Source organism: Lissotriton helveticus, chromosome 8 (genome assembly GCF_964261635.1).
Source record: "Lissotriton helveticus chromosome 8, aLisHel1.1, whole genome shotgun sequence".
Classification (NCBI taxonomy): Eukaryota; Metazoa; Chordata; class Amphibia; order Caudata; family Salamandridae; genus Lissotriton; species Lissotriton helveticus.
Genome location: NC_136069.1, coordinates 1,515,248,492 through 1,515,264,166, shown reverse-complemented (window position 1 = coordinate 1,515,264,166; position 15,675 = coordinate 1,515,248,492).

Genomic DNA, 15,675 nt, shown 5'->3' with positions numbered 1-15,675 from the left:
GTTTTGCAGGAGTGCCGTGCAGGTGACATGAAAGGTTATTTGAAGACCCTTCGCAGGCTCCATGCAAGTTAATACCTTGACACAGAAGTGTACCGCTTAGTGATTTTCTACAATTGTTACCACTAAGAAATATCTCCTTTTTCTTTTCATTATAACATTTGTGTATATAAGGTCATTTCCATGTTGACTTGATGTAGCCTTTACCCAACCTTTCATACTGGCCCGCTGGTATATACTCTTGGCAATATTTAAACTGGAAAGTTGTTATTCTGAATTGTAATTATCCTGTGTATTATCCATTCAATGACAGGTCTTTCTGACATTGTCAATGGTAATCTCTCAAGTTTTTCAATGCTCAGAATCGTATAATATGCTCCTTTTTGTGCCAAACTGATTTGTTTATCAGTAAGGTTAAAGATAGAAAATAATGACGTTACGTTGATTAAACGCCATGGCACATAGCCTGAACGCAGATTTTGCAACGTCCAGCCAAGCTGTACAATAGAACGTAATTGGGACTGACCATGTTGTAACATTAGTAAGTCCTGCTCTATTATATCAATAGCAGATGATACAATACTGTCCAGTGAATATATTCTGGAGGACAACCCATTGTACACAACAGAAAGTGATTTTTCCAAATTAATACGATCAATTTCTCGTATTTTTTTCTGCTGTCTCAATTTGCTTTACTTTCCAAGCTTCGTTGTACGCAGCGTATATACCGGCCGCTATGAAACGTTTTTGACGCTGTTTGCGTGGTCCCAGTATGAAATCACGCAAGTCAGCACCGTCTTTAAGTAAAGTCAAGTGTTGCTTAATTTCAGCCAGTGTGGATTTCTGTAGCCATTCGAGGCATAGTTTCCCTACACTGTATGTTGTAACTATCCCTGGATATTGTCTCTGGGAGTATCTAGGGTCTGGCCTGTTCAGTTTTAACCCCTGTATTTTGTTCAGGAATCTATCTTGACAGTTATTTGTGCCTGTGGGCCATATCAACCATTTTTTCCAATCAGGATGTGTTCTGTTTTGGTGTAGAATATGGGATACGTCTATCTCCACATCTGCAGTGCTATTACTATCAGGTGTGGGCTTCGGAATAGACGGTTTGTTTAAGTCTTTAATTTTGGCCAGGCCAAGACAGGTTGTCTGTTGAATGGTGTCATTCAAGAATATTATTTGTTCTGGGATCATGCAATCTCTAAATAATGCTTCGAAACCTTGGACCTGCCATTCTTTTGTACCACAGATGGTTGTTTTTGTTTCAATGTTATTTTTCCAGAATTCAAAACCAAATGCAGTCATTTTTTCATAAAATGCTTCAGGATAAATCAATTTAGTATTTGTCAACATTGTTTTCATTCCTGTCTTATTTAACATTTTAAAATAAAACGTTTCTGCATCACTTGTGTTAAACCCTGAGACGTATGGGAATGTCTCAAAAAATGTTTTCGAGCTGCTTTTGGCGGTGTTGCACAATGTTCCAATTGGTTATAATTATAAACATTTCTAGGCTGTGCAAATATATGCAAATAGTGATGACCAAAATGATTATAGCAATACATTTCTTCATAATTTGATGAACCCTGTAAGTAATCATGTTCTGTAAATTTTGCTGACATTACTAAATCTGACATCATATTGTTAATATTTTCAAAGTCCCAATCATCAGAGAAAGTAATTGGTTTTACAAAGTCACTTAATGAAACCTTAAACTGGTGAGGATATTTCAAGAGCTCAATCGGGCCAAAAATGTCATACTCAGTTCTGTCCCATGCTACCCCACCGGGTATTGGATTGGCTGTGACGTTCACTGATGATAGTTCTCTTTTCTCGATGTGAGATGACTTGTGAGGCTGTAGGACCAAGTTGATGTTCTGACTTGCTGTGTCCATTGTAGTGTATTTTCCTTCAATGAATTTTCCTAAACAAATAACCATGATGAGCCAAAGCAAGAGGAAAAGTACACCTAACACAATCCAAAATTCAATCCATGGAGAAATTAGATAGGTTGCTTTGAGTTGATGAAAGAGTTCAGTTACTTTGTCTTTGAAAGTTTTTGTTGCTGGCGTTTCTTCATGTTCACTTGGATCATCGGAAAAGTCATCGAAATTGATGAAGTAGCCAGATGCAGTTCTGTCAATTGTTGGAATTGCTTCCGGATTTTCATTTGCTTTTAGATTTTTCTTTGTTTCACTAGAATAGTCTGAGGCTACATCGTTGTAGACCGGTGTTTCTTGACGAACTGTTGCAATTTGGGTTTCAAGAGGCACAAGTTCCATGGCTTTGTTGCATAGTCCTTTTTTATTCACTGCAGGTTTATCAAAAGTGATTAGTCTCTCAGTTTGAACCTCTTGGATTGTAGCAAATTTTGGTGTTCTGCTATTTCTTGGGAGTCCACTGGGCCTACAACTTTTTATTGGCCACATGATTGTGGTTTTACCAGGTCGATGGATACAACTCGGTTCTCCTTTTTACCAGCAAGTGGCGGTAGTACAACTGATCTTGTTCCGCTGACAGCTAAGACAGGTACTGCTTTTCTGTAAGAAGGCCCAAATTTCTTCTTCACCGCGATCTTTTCTATGACTAGATCCCCAATCTTTGGAATCCAGACAGGTCTTGCTGGGACAGGTGGTTTTTCTTCATTCTTCCGATGGATCCCCACCGAGACCAGGAAGACGGTCACCCAGGCCCTCGTCACCAGCCGTCTGGACTACGGCAACTCCCTCTACGCCGGAACCACCGCCAAACTCCAGAAGAGACTCCAGCGGATCCAGAACACCTCAGCACGACTCATCCTGGACATCCCCCGCCGCAGCCACATCTCCGGTCACCTGAGAGACCTGCACTGGCTCCCGGTCAACAAGAGAATCACCTTCCGGCTCCTCACCCACGCACACAAAGCCCTACACAACCAAGGACCAGGATACCTCAACAGCCGCCTCAACTTCTACGCTCCCACACGCCAGCTTCGATCGACCAGCCACGCCCTCGCAGCCGTCCCCCGCATCCGAAGAGCCACCACAGGAGGAAGGTCCTTCTCCTACCTGGCCGCCAAGACTTGGAACTCCCTTCCGACCCACCTCCGCCTGACCCAGGACCACCTCGCCTTCAGGAAGCAGCTCAAGACCTGGCTGTTCGAGCAGTAGCGGACCCCCCCCCAGCGCCTTGAGACCCTCCGGGTGAGTAGTGCGCTATACAAATGCTCTGATTGATTGATTGATTGACTGTCGGCTGTTGTTTTAACTTTATGTTACTCAGGTTTCGTCTTGTTTCATTTAAGTCCTCTAAAACAGCCAAACGGTCTTTGGTATCAAAGCATTTTTCTTCTACCACTGAAGTGTGACTATCAAGATCCTGAATATACATTCTAGTACCGAACAATAGTTTGTACGGACTGAGACCTTTTAGAGAATTTCTTGGCAGATTATTAAGACTACGTTGGACACTTGTTAAATGTTTGACCCACCCATCACCCGAACCTAATACCCTCGCCATTATAGATTGCTTTATGTCCCGTTTTTTTCTTTCCACTACCGCATTTCCCTCAGGATGGAATGCCCATGCTGGCCATGGCCTCCTTGTAAGCCCTGGAGCTAAACGCAGGACCCTGGTCAGAATGTAGCATGCCAATTGCGTATGTGCCGATAAAGACTCGCAAATCTTTTATAACAGTTCTGGCGTCAGCCGAGCGCTGGTGTCTGCATTTTAAGTGAATCTAGTCTTAAATATTATGGGACGCATTTTTCCTGCTGGGTTTTTGCGTATAGATAGTGATGCTTTCTAACAAAGGGGTCCCGGCAATACTCCGGTCGGTTCATGACTGCGATCTCTGTTGCAGTCTGGACAATCCTTTGCAAATTTGTAATGTTGCAAGTTCATCCCCGGCCACCAGTGTTCTGATTGTAATTCTTTTACAGATTTTACGATCTCTTGGTGTCTTAGACCCAATTCCATATGTGCGTCTGCTATTACAAAGACCCTCCTGTTCGTGTTTGGAATTACTCTATCCCCCACTCCAGGGATTTGAGCAAAAGGAACGGAGTTTGCATCAATTATGTATGTATAATTGAGTGGATAGTTCAGAGGTAATGCTGCATATTCGCCTTTTAAAGACGCTCTTACCGCCAGCATCGTTTCTCCGTCTATGTGTTTTTTAGAACGCTTTTTTGTGGCTACGGAAGCCGGTTGAACCACTTCCGCTGTGGCTCTGGGAGCCAATGAATTCCCTGCAACGTGAACGCCATCACGTTGATGACTCAGTGTATGTATCACATGAGTCTTTCGTAGTTCTTTCTGCAAAAGAACTACTTGTTCCCAAAGCTTGTTATGCTTTATGGTGGCACCTGTGTCATCTTTGTAACCGTTTTGAATCCAGGTCTGCATGTCATTGTTGTAAGATTTGACGCAGAAATGCGAATCGCACACTATTAGTGTGGGGAATTCGCGATCGGCATTTTCAAGCGCCATCTTTGAAGATCTTATTTCAGCTCGCTGAGTTGAACAGTTTCTGAGTGATTCAGTTTTGGTAATTAATGGTCTGAATTTACCAAAGCGCCAGCGACCTTTAACAATCGCGCACGCTGCGTTGTAGGATTTTTTCCTACATCGTAGTGTTGTGCAAATCTGTCCATGTAGATTACACATGTGTATTGTTCGAGAGGCAGAATTTCGATTGACAGAGGAGATTCTTCTTCATATTCTAGATTTTCTAGTTTTTTAATTTTCGGGTCAAAATAGTATTTCACGTCTTCTGCAGCAAGAGAATTTTCCCATTGTATCCATTTTGGATCTAATGCCACGGCAGTCAAATTGCGTGGGCTTGTTAATGCCTCATGGGCTGATTCTGCTGTTAAAACAGTTATCCTTCTTCCTTGGACTTGGGCTCTTTCTCGCGCTGCAGCAGTTTTAACCGCTATTAGAATTTTTTCAGTAGAACTGAATTTCATTTCAGCTTGCGTGTACAAGTGTGATTTGTAAGCTATTGGTACCGTTTCTCCCTCATTAGAGGTCAGGTACGTGAATCCGCATCTTCCTGGGATGACTTGGATTACAAGGTTGCATATGTTTTCGCGAGTTTGTAATTTTGTTTTAGCTAACATGTCTGTTTTCAATGATCTTAAAATTTCTGTGTGTTTCTGAGTCCAATTTATTGGTGTAAAATCAGGTTTTATTAATTCATAGAGAGGTTTAACCCTCTCTGCATAATTTAGAATGTATGTTCTTCCGAAATTCAGGAAACCTAGTATTGATTGTAAGTTCTTCGGCGTTTTAGGAGCTTGGAGTACAGCACACTTCTCTAAGAAGTTGTCTGCTAGGCTTTTGCCTTCACTTGATAATTCATATCCTAAAAACAGGACAGTTACATGGGCAATTCTTGACTTTTTAAAGTTGAATTTGTAACCCTCAGCTGCGAAACCAAGTATTATGGTGTTCACTCTTTTCAAGTGAGTCTCCAGGTCGTCATCTGTGAGATAGATGTCATCGACATACGATAATGCTTCATCATCATATATTTGTAATAACTCTGTTACTCTTGCTGAGAATAATCCTGGGCTATTCTTGAATCCCTGTGGGAGTCGACAGAAGTGTTTTCCGATCCCATTATTGAGAAAGCGGTCAAATACCGGCTTTCAGGTGCAATGTTTTGACAAAAGAATCCATTAGAGATGTCTAATGTCGTTTTATATTTTTTGTGCACGATGTTATTCATTAGTGCTGCACTGTGTGAGTTTTGTAATGCAAAAGTTTTGCAACAGGAGTTTAGATGTCCAAAACTAGACGATATGAATCGTCTGGCTTGGAGACAGGAAACAAAGGATTGTTCATTTGTGAGGTGCATGTTTCAATCACCCCCTGGTATTCAAGCTGATCTAAGATCTCCCTGACTTGTTTTTTAGCTTCTTGCTTAACTGGGTACTGCCTTTGGGCAGTGGGTTCATTTTTTAACTGGATTTTGTGATGAGGAGAATCCTCATCCCATCCTACATGATTTTTATATAATGCAGGAGCTTGAGCTACTGCCCATTTTCTTGCATATATGGATGTTTTATGAGTTGAAATATGATTTGAGAAGGCAGGCATAATCATTTCTTCGCCATGAGGGCACTCCCTGACAAACTCTGGTGGCCAGTCTTTTTCAGCTCACAGGATGTCATAGCCTTTCGAAAGGTTATCCCAAAAGAGACCCCTTACTTTCCTAGTCTTGTCCCCCTCTATACGTAATGCTATTTTGTATATTTTATGAGGTTTACTAACTCTGGTATCTGCAGTTTCCACTTGAATGTATTCATTCGTGTCCACTGTCTCCAGAAGATTCAGCAAGATCTTGCGAGCTATTGTCACTTCTGCTGCGCTGTCTAGCATTGTCTGGGCCCACTCTCCGTTTTTCAGTTGTGTCCTCAGTATCCTCGCCATGTTTTATTATATTAATACTAGCTACCTTCTTTTTTGGAAATTGTATTTTTTTATGTTTGATGAGCAGGTTCCTTGTCTTTGGACTTGACGTGCTCTTCCTTGTGTTCTGACCGTCCTCTTCCTTCGGATTTCTGTGAGGAAGTCTGAAAAGATCGAGAGGGACGTGTATCAATATCTTGATATCTGTCAGGTTTTCTCAATTTATCCCTATCTCTAAGGTTGCATCTTTTCTCAGAGTGCTCCCTCTGGGGAGACTTGTCACCTCGTTCTGGAGATCTATCTCTTCATTGAGGAGACCTTCCTCTGGACTGGAATCGTTTTTCCCTGGGAGTGGATTGTTTAATTCCATCCCAACTCTTTTTTGGAGTATTTAGATTATTTTTAATAAATGTTTTTTCAGGATTTTTAAGTAGTTGGGGTTTTACTGGTTTCCCACCCAAACTATCTCTTCCTAGTTCTTTATAGGATTTTTCTATGATTCTGGCAAGTTCAAATGGTTGGTCTGCTATATCTGTTTCTTTCAATCTCTGGAGGTATGTTATATCCTCCATTGCCAATTGAACTACTTCTCTATATGCCTTTGTTAATTCTTTTATTTTAATTAAAAGTTCTTCACTTGACATCTTTTCAATGTCTGGATGTGGTGTGTAGCTGGCTAGAACCGGCCACGTGGCTCCTGGTCTACCTAGAGGACCGAGCCTGGTGATGTGATTTGGATGTTTTAGGGCGCCATTAAACCAGAGCAGGTGCTCTTGGTAATTTAGTGGGATTTCAACGTCCTCGAAAGGAGTGTATTCATCCGGAGGTTCCTCTATTTTGTAATAGTGGAATTCGTGTGTTACAGCGTTTGCTGCTGGAAAGTGTATCCATGAATAGAATACCTCTGTCTGCCGATATTCATGGGCCTCTACCACGAATATGACTGTACCACCTCGTGATGTCAGTCCGTTTTCAATAAGTTTAATAGTTATAGTTTTCCTTACATTTACCGGAATGATTATAGCATTCGGGTAATTTTCTTGGAGACTTGTGTCATCCGCTAGGAGTCGAGCTGCTATTCTAGCTGCCTCCCTTTCATCGTCAATTTTACTTACAGAAAGTTTTTTTGTTGCAGATCAAGTTTCAAGGGAAACAAAGATTAGGTGCACAATATTTTGGAACACTGCATCCTTCAATGTTGACTAAACCAAAAATTATACATAGGATTCTCATCCTACTAAGTTCCGGCGGATTTGAACCTTTTACCCACTCCAGACGTCTTTTGGAGTATTTACGGGAAAAAGGGTCTGTGTGAAAAAGCACGACTGAGTTACTCTAGTGTCTTGCGTTAGTTTATCGCCTTACCAAACGTGGGCGCCATGTAGTGTAGTTCCTATATTCCCAATAGGCTCTGCGCATTGGAATAATATATTCAGCAGTGTAGACGTAGGACTGAGGTCGACTAGGTCTCTACTGACTATATCAGACTTAATTAGTTTTGCCAGCTAGCTCAGAGGTCACTAGAAACTTTTTCGAATAAACAAGGAGGAGTTTAACTTCCCTGGATAGACAAGAAGGGATTAGCTTCTGACAACCATAAAACATGACAACTTTGCTCCCTCAGAATAAGAGTGTATCTCTAGAGTTGTGTGAAAACAATAGACAGCTATTTTACTCAGTCAATCGTGCGTACTTAGTTTCACCAGAGTGCAGAGAAATAGAGAGACGGGCGTTTTCAATAAAAGGTGTTATTTATTGAGCAATCTTCTTTCTCATGCAAGAGAAATGGGGAACGTCGTTTACGGCGCAACTTTTAGCACGCAGTGCTATTACAACGCGGTTTTTAAATCGCATTCTATTACAAAGCATTACTCTGGGGGGGCGCTCAAGGATAGGGAATACTTTTAATTTTCTATCCAACACCTTCCCTAGTGTCAACGGGGACTGGTGTTGGAATAGTAAATTAAAATATTCACTATCCAACACCCCTTTCTGTTATGTGTTGTAAAAGAATGTGTTATAAAAACCGCGTTGTTACAGCATGTGTGCTAAAAGCAAGCGTTGTAACAACGTACATCCGAGAGGAATGAATTGCCACAATTGCAATACTTAACATGAAGTAAAGTGCGTACAGTAAAAGGAGTATTATGAAATAATATTGTAAAAGCATTGATATGGTTTCTTAGCCATATGATACTTTAAAATGAATAAAATATATACATACATAAAAACATTGACTAACGTACTCAACTGGTGCTTCTAATCTACGCCTACCCCGGTGTACCTGACCTAAGCCTAATACGTGGGAAGGAGTAAGTAAGTTGCAGTTTAAGTTAAGTTGGGTATTGCCAAGGAATCTGAATCAAGAATTCTCTCAAGGGTTTAGTCAGCTCCGTACCTGGGTAATAGAAATCAGGAGGTCTGGTATCTCTCTCTCAGGACTCGATATCCCAGCAACCCGCAAGGGCGGCTGGAAACACCGGAGCTTGATTTTCTCGACTGGAGAAAAAGACAGCGTCTTTCTCAGTGCGTCAAAATGGAGGGGCGGCGTCCGTGGGCTCTCGCATCAGCTGGGCTCTCGGACAAGTAGATCGCCGCTCTGCTCCAAACCACCGTGTGTTACTTAAGGCAACTGTTGGTATATTTATACCTGAAAGGTGCCCGGTTTGACGTAAGGTTGGACATAAGACGTCAATAAAAGATGTCACTAAGAACTGGCCGTTCTTCCAGTGCTCGCAGAAGTTCTAGGACAAATCAAAACAAAAGCAAGGGGAATTCCCAGGTTGCTGGAGGTTTGGTTTGTTTAAAGAACGCGTTGTACTTTCTAGGAGTCTTGGGGAGTAGCCTTGCTGTATTTGGACTGCATGGGCTATTACTAAATATGGATATGACTCTTATGTCTTTATAAGGATATTATTTATTATAGCCATATAAGGGCATAAATCAGGAATATCGAATTAGGGTCCTAGATAGAAATACAACACCCACTCCACGATCTAATGTCCATCATTACTAAAACTAAGCAATAGTAAACATATAATGATGCATGTGTGTTTTCCAACCCACCCCAAAATACATAAATCGCATTTGAAATCGTATGTGGTAAATACACGAAAAATGAGTATTGGTACTGTACGCTTATTAAGCAATGTCATCATTCAGTTAAATGCATATATATCAGCTGAATGAATTGCGAAATTTACACATGAAATGGCTCTGAATACAGAAGAAGGTCGAGACCATTCCATCATATATTTATACAAAATGCTGTACATGTGCTAGAGGCTGAGGTAAAATACTGTCTCTAGAGTTCCTAAATTAGAAGCTCTGTTCTCTAAGAATAGTTCTACTTTAAGCAGAGTACTCTGTGCCAAAGACAGGGTAAATATTTTTGAAGTGAAAAAAAAAATAATTTCGCTTTCAGGGGGAAAAATAGTTTCAATTGTTTTCAGTAGCTTTTGTTTTTCAAAGCTGAAGGACGAATTCAGAGTTCAGGGAACGCAGTGGGCTAGTTGTTAAAAGGTTATTCCCGTTGTTCAAGGGAGAACATCATTGCAGACAGACTCGCAAAAAATTGGTCTACGACATCAGGTGAAAGTTCGACCAAGTTTGAAAATGCTGTAACAGTGCATGTGTGAGAATGATTGCTATCATCGATGTCAGGATCAGCAATGCTCACAGAAGGTTGCACCTGTGTGATGCTGCTCTCATCTCGTACATGCATATAACTAGGAAGGTCATTTGACATTGGCATCTGGAGCCTAATCCCACTATGTGGGATTCTCCATATCAACTAACTTGCCAGGGGAAAAAGATCATTTGTGCAAAAGCATATTTTGTTTCTGTTTTTTTCACCTGTGCGAAAAAATATTTATCCCTGTCGAGAAACCTTTTTCCTCACACCCCCACCAAGTCTAGGGGTGATCCTTCCCCTCACCACCGTTGAAAATGTTCTACACAAGTCCTTGGCTAGAGTAAACATCCCATTTCAAAGGTCAAAAGAGGGATGAGAGGAGTATGTGAATGTCCTCTAATTTACATGGCTGTGTGCGCTCACAAATTTCCACAGCTAGCCATGCCTAGGATCTCCCATTGTCTCACCCCTACAGTGGGACATACAGTTGCAGAAAACTCTACACTCATGGTGGAGATCTTCACACATGTAAATGTGTGTACGTCTGCCGGGAGTCCCTCACTGATGTCATTTAGGGGTCAGTAGGGGATGCAGATGCAGCTCCTGGCTTGCCTCTTGTGACTCCTGGCACTGCCTTTGTAATTCCTGGCCTTGGAGGTGGCATATTTAGTGCCAAGAACACAGGGTTAGCTCCACATTTCTTATTTTCTGCTTGCTTTTCCTTATACTAATATTGAATAATATTCTATTTTTCACTTTTAATGTAATAAACAATGGAGCATGCTAAGGACCTTGAGTGTCAGAGGTGGTAGGAAAAAACTTTTTTTAATTTATGGTGTGTGTATGCTTGTGGGTGAGAGTGTGTTTAAGTGAAGGAGAGTGTGAGCATGTGTAACCATGTGTGTGTGTGTAAAAGTGAGCCCCAGATTTAGTATTCTATGACATAAAGAAACATAGCACCATGTTTGCTCCACCACCTTTAGACAAAGGGAGGGAGAAAAAGTGTGCCATATCTACTAAGATACTGAGATATGTTTATGTTTATGTTTGTGCAATTTTTAAAGCGCGCAAACACCCGGGGGTGTCTCGGTGTTGAGAAATACAGAACCATCGCAGCGGTGATAAGTTATGAAGAGAAGAGCCATGTTTTTAGTTTCTTTCTGAAACTGAGGAGGGTAGGGGCAGTTTTAATGTGGGGAGGGAGTGTGTTCCAGAGTTTGGCCGAAGAGATGGTGAAACACCTGTCTCCCCAATTGACCCTTTTTGTTCGCGGAACTTTGAGCAGGTGAGCAGAGGAGGAGCGGAGTGTTCTTGAGTGCTCAAGTGGACAAAAGGCAGCTCTAAGGAACTGTGGACCTACATTGTTGACTGCTTTGTAGGTAATGCACAGAGCCTTAAATATTGTACGGTTCCTAACGGGGAGCCAATGAAGTTGACGGATGTATGGAGAGATGGATGTGAACTTGGGAACGTTCAGCAGGACCTTGGCTGAAGCGTTCTGGACTGATTGCAGTCGGTTGATGGTTTTTTCTGGGCATTCAGGAGAAGGGCATTGCAGTAATCAGTTTTGGAGAAGACCAAGGTACTGATTAAAGTTTTGCCAGCTGAGGATGGGAGGTAGGGCAGGAATTTTTTGATTCTTTTCAAGATATAAAAGGATGAGGAGACTACTGAATTGATGTGGTGATGAAATGTCATTTTGTCATCGAATATGACTCCAAGGTTACGAACCTTGGTAACTGGCTGAGGGGGGGCTCCCAACTCCGGTGGCCAGCATTGAGGGGACCAGATGGGATTCAGCTTCCCGAATGTCATCACCTCTGTTTTATCAGAGTTTAATTTGAGGCAGTTTGATGACATCCAGGAACTGATAGCCCGCATTCCATTTTGGAAGTTTGCTGCCACTGATGTACCATTACTCTGTACCGAAAGTACCAGTTGTGTATCATCGGCGTAGGTTGTCAGGGCAATACCAAAGGATTTCATTACTCTCGCTAAGTCCGAAACATAAATGTTGAATAGTGTCGGACTTAGCGAGGAGCCCTGTGGGACGCCACATGGGAGGGTGAAAGTGTGGGAAGTGAAATGGGCCATTTTCACTGTTTGTGGACGATCAGCCAGGAAGGATGCGAGGAGTTCTTTCGCTTTATTTTGAACTCCTATGGCTGAGACACGGTCGATCAAGATGACATGATCGACCGTGTCGAAGGCTGCAGAGATATGGTGCATTTTTCTCTCCCCCTGTGTTGGCATCAATGCACCATCCCTTGTGCCTTAGTGCAAAAGTGTGTTTGTTCTCAGAATCAATGTTTTGTACTGGATGGGTTCCTTCCTGTACAAACACTATGCTTTATGGCTTTATTCACACTTTATATGTGTGCTGTGCAATGCAGCACACATGCAACGCTGGAAGCGTGAGGAGAAATGAAATAATTTCACCTTGTCACTTATGCCTTGAGGAGGCACAGAATTTTGGCACAAAGTCCTATCTACTAATCTTTGAGGATAAGGATTAATGTCAAAACTATGAGTGGATACCTAGAAATACCCATGCACAACCCTTATAATGCCCCCTTAATTCAAAATAAGGCAGAGCAGCGCATAGAGCAACTTTGTGTTGCTTTGGGATACTATCCAACTCTAATATTGACTTGTGTTTGATAAAAAAAATCCCATTCTAACAACTTTGCTCCAGGTTTGAGTCACAAAGGTGACCTAAACCTGGTGCAAAGCATTAGTAAATCTGGACCCGAATGTCAAAAGTTATGTGAGAATGAGAGACAATAATAGTGAATGCATGTGACTGGGTGACAATGAATAAGAACGAGTGTAATGGGGTGTAGAATAATATGAGTGAGAATGAATGAGCTAGTGTGAGAGAATGAGCGTGAGTGAATATGAAAGTGAGTGAGAATGTGATGTAATGTTTGCAAATTTGTTGTTGGATGTGCATACTTGAGGTAATTATTGTCCTAAAGAGATACCAAGAGAAAAATAATGGCAGTGGCATACTTGCCGCAATTCTTAGCATGGCAGATACCTGTGACAAACAACTGAGACTAGCACACCTGGGCTAATTCTTTGTATAAAGGGCACTATTGATAAATATACTGGCATACCTGAGGAAATTCTAGGCATATGGAAACCAGTGGCAGAATGTTAGTACCAGCACAATGGGGGCAATTCTTGGCCAATAGGTGGACTACCTTGCATATGGGAGGGTGGCAACCATGATACAATACTGGTCCTGACACTCTGATGAAATCTTTATATAAGGGTCACCTATGGTATACGGAAAGCATAAATTGCAAAATGCTGATACAGTTATATTTTATATTATTTTCTGTAAAAAGTCGCACCTATGGAATATGGGGGCAGCCATGACCAAATGTTGGCAAAATAAAGGTAATTTTTGACATATGGGGTCGCTGATAGCACATTTTTTCAAAAACAGGATCAACTTCTGAGGAAATTGAGGTTTCACTGACTTGGCACACAATGGAAGCATTTAAATATTTATTGAGTGGCTTTTCAGCGCATATGGCAATATAGCAACATTATGTTTACAAATTTTTCTCACAGAGAGAAACCCCATCAAAGATCAAGTCAGCAACCATAATATAGGTGGCATCTAAAATAGACATTTGCCAGTGTTATGCTGTTATACTAAACATTTGGGCATTATAGAACTTCAGCGATGTCAATTGTTTTGATGTTAAGGTCATGTGACATGCCTTCCTGGAAAAAAACTGGTTCATGGGTCATATGATGTCACTTTGTGTGATGTCGTTAATGTCAAAGGGTATGTGATATCACATCCGCTATTCGTAGCATTTTGGTGAATCAAAAGCCATGAAGCACCTTCATGATTTAGTGGCAGGCTTTAAAATTGTTAATTTGGTTAAAAAAACTATGTTTACTGTTTCATTTACCTTTGTTATTGGTGTCTTTTCTCTGCAATTATAAGAAGACCATTGGGAATGAAGACAACATCAAATAAAGCCTCACCATAAGGAATTGCAAAATAAATGCCCTTTTTAAAACGCATCAACACTGTTACACATTTACTTATCTTGTTTTTGCTGATGTATCACCTTTACTATTTTGCTTCCTAATTCATTGTTGCTCGTCGGCTTCACGCAGTAAAAAAGGAAATATTTTGGTACAGCACGAGTAATCGTTGCACATAGTACATAAACTAAGATCTGGCAAAAAGGCTGATTATCCCTTACACAACATCCATGACCCGAAACCACCAAAGAAGCTGAGCCTTCTAATTAATGGCTTCGTGCATCTGGATTCCTGCTACAAAGGGAGGATTCTATCATTTCCCCCACATCCCCCCACTATGCTTATTGAAGCTGTGATGAAAAAGAAAATTAAAAGCAATACTGGGGAACATTCTGCAGCAGCTGCTGACTCTTCTATTCCTTGTTTTATTTCTGGTCCCTTTTGTCGTTGAAACTGACGTTTGCTGCAACTGTGAGAAGGTCCTTCTTTTTCCCTGTGGATCACTGATCACATTGTTTCACTGGTACTGCTACCTCGATGCTTAAATTTGCTATTCAGCCAACAGAGCGGGTGAGGTAACTTCCGCTTTCGACTATGTGGTTGCAGTACTCAGATGACACCAGTATACATCAGTGACAACTGCATTCTGCCTTAGAATAGCAAGATGGTTCTCCTCTTCCAGTCCAGGTGCTTTGATCAGGTTCTGCTGGAGTGAAGGAAGGCGAGTGCTTGAGCATGCAAAAATAAGGGGATTCCTTTGTTCCTCTACTACAAAACCTGTCACGATTTGTTTTGCAAGATTTAATACCCGTTGGGGCAAAGCCAGGAAAAGAACGTCCAGCAAAAGCAATAACAGCAGTGGGAGTTGTCAATTGTACAGGGAGGTGTGGCAACGGAGAAGGGGAGGTATATTTTCTATCTGTGTTTATTCCATGCTCCTCATCATGTCTTACAAAGGGCTATTAAGCCTCTTAGGGTCTGATTTCGAGTTTGAGGGTTGAGTTACTCTGTCACAAATCTATTGAGTATCCTGTCCATCATATTAAAAATGCTACTTTTAATATGGTGGACAGAGGCAGCTGGCACAGGTAAACGTGGTTGGGTGGTTGAGCGGGGTGGGGTGGGAGGGGTGTGGAAGACGACAGATGACGGAATAGGTATAATTAAATAAATAAATAATACTTTTTCCATCGTCTCTAGACTTTGCCCCGCTGCGCCCTGCTCCACGCCAGCGCGTTTATCTATGCCAGCCACCGCAGATAGTGGACAAGATATCCATCACATTTGTGACTGAGTAACCCGTCTGTCACTCTCTAAATCAGGCCCTTAGTTCCAGTTGGAATTATTGGGCCTGATTTGGGATTCGGCGGATGGTTTACTCCATCAGGAATGTGACGGATATCCTGTCGGCCACATCAAAAGTGTCAACTTGCAATATGGAAGACGTGATAGAATGTGTTCGAATAACCTGCTTGCCAAACTGTACATCAGGCTCAGAGAGGGCAAAGACACAGTCTCGAATATAGGCTGGCAAAACAGCTGTAGAAGCCACCCTGCAAACATCTGTTTTAAAAGTCTTAATGCAGACGAAAGCAATAATCATGTACGGCAAAACAATCATAATTTACTAAAAA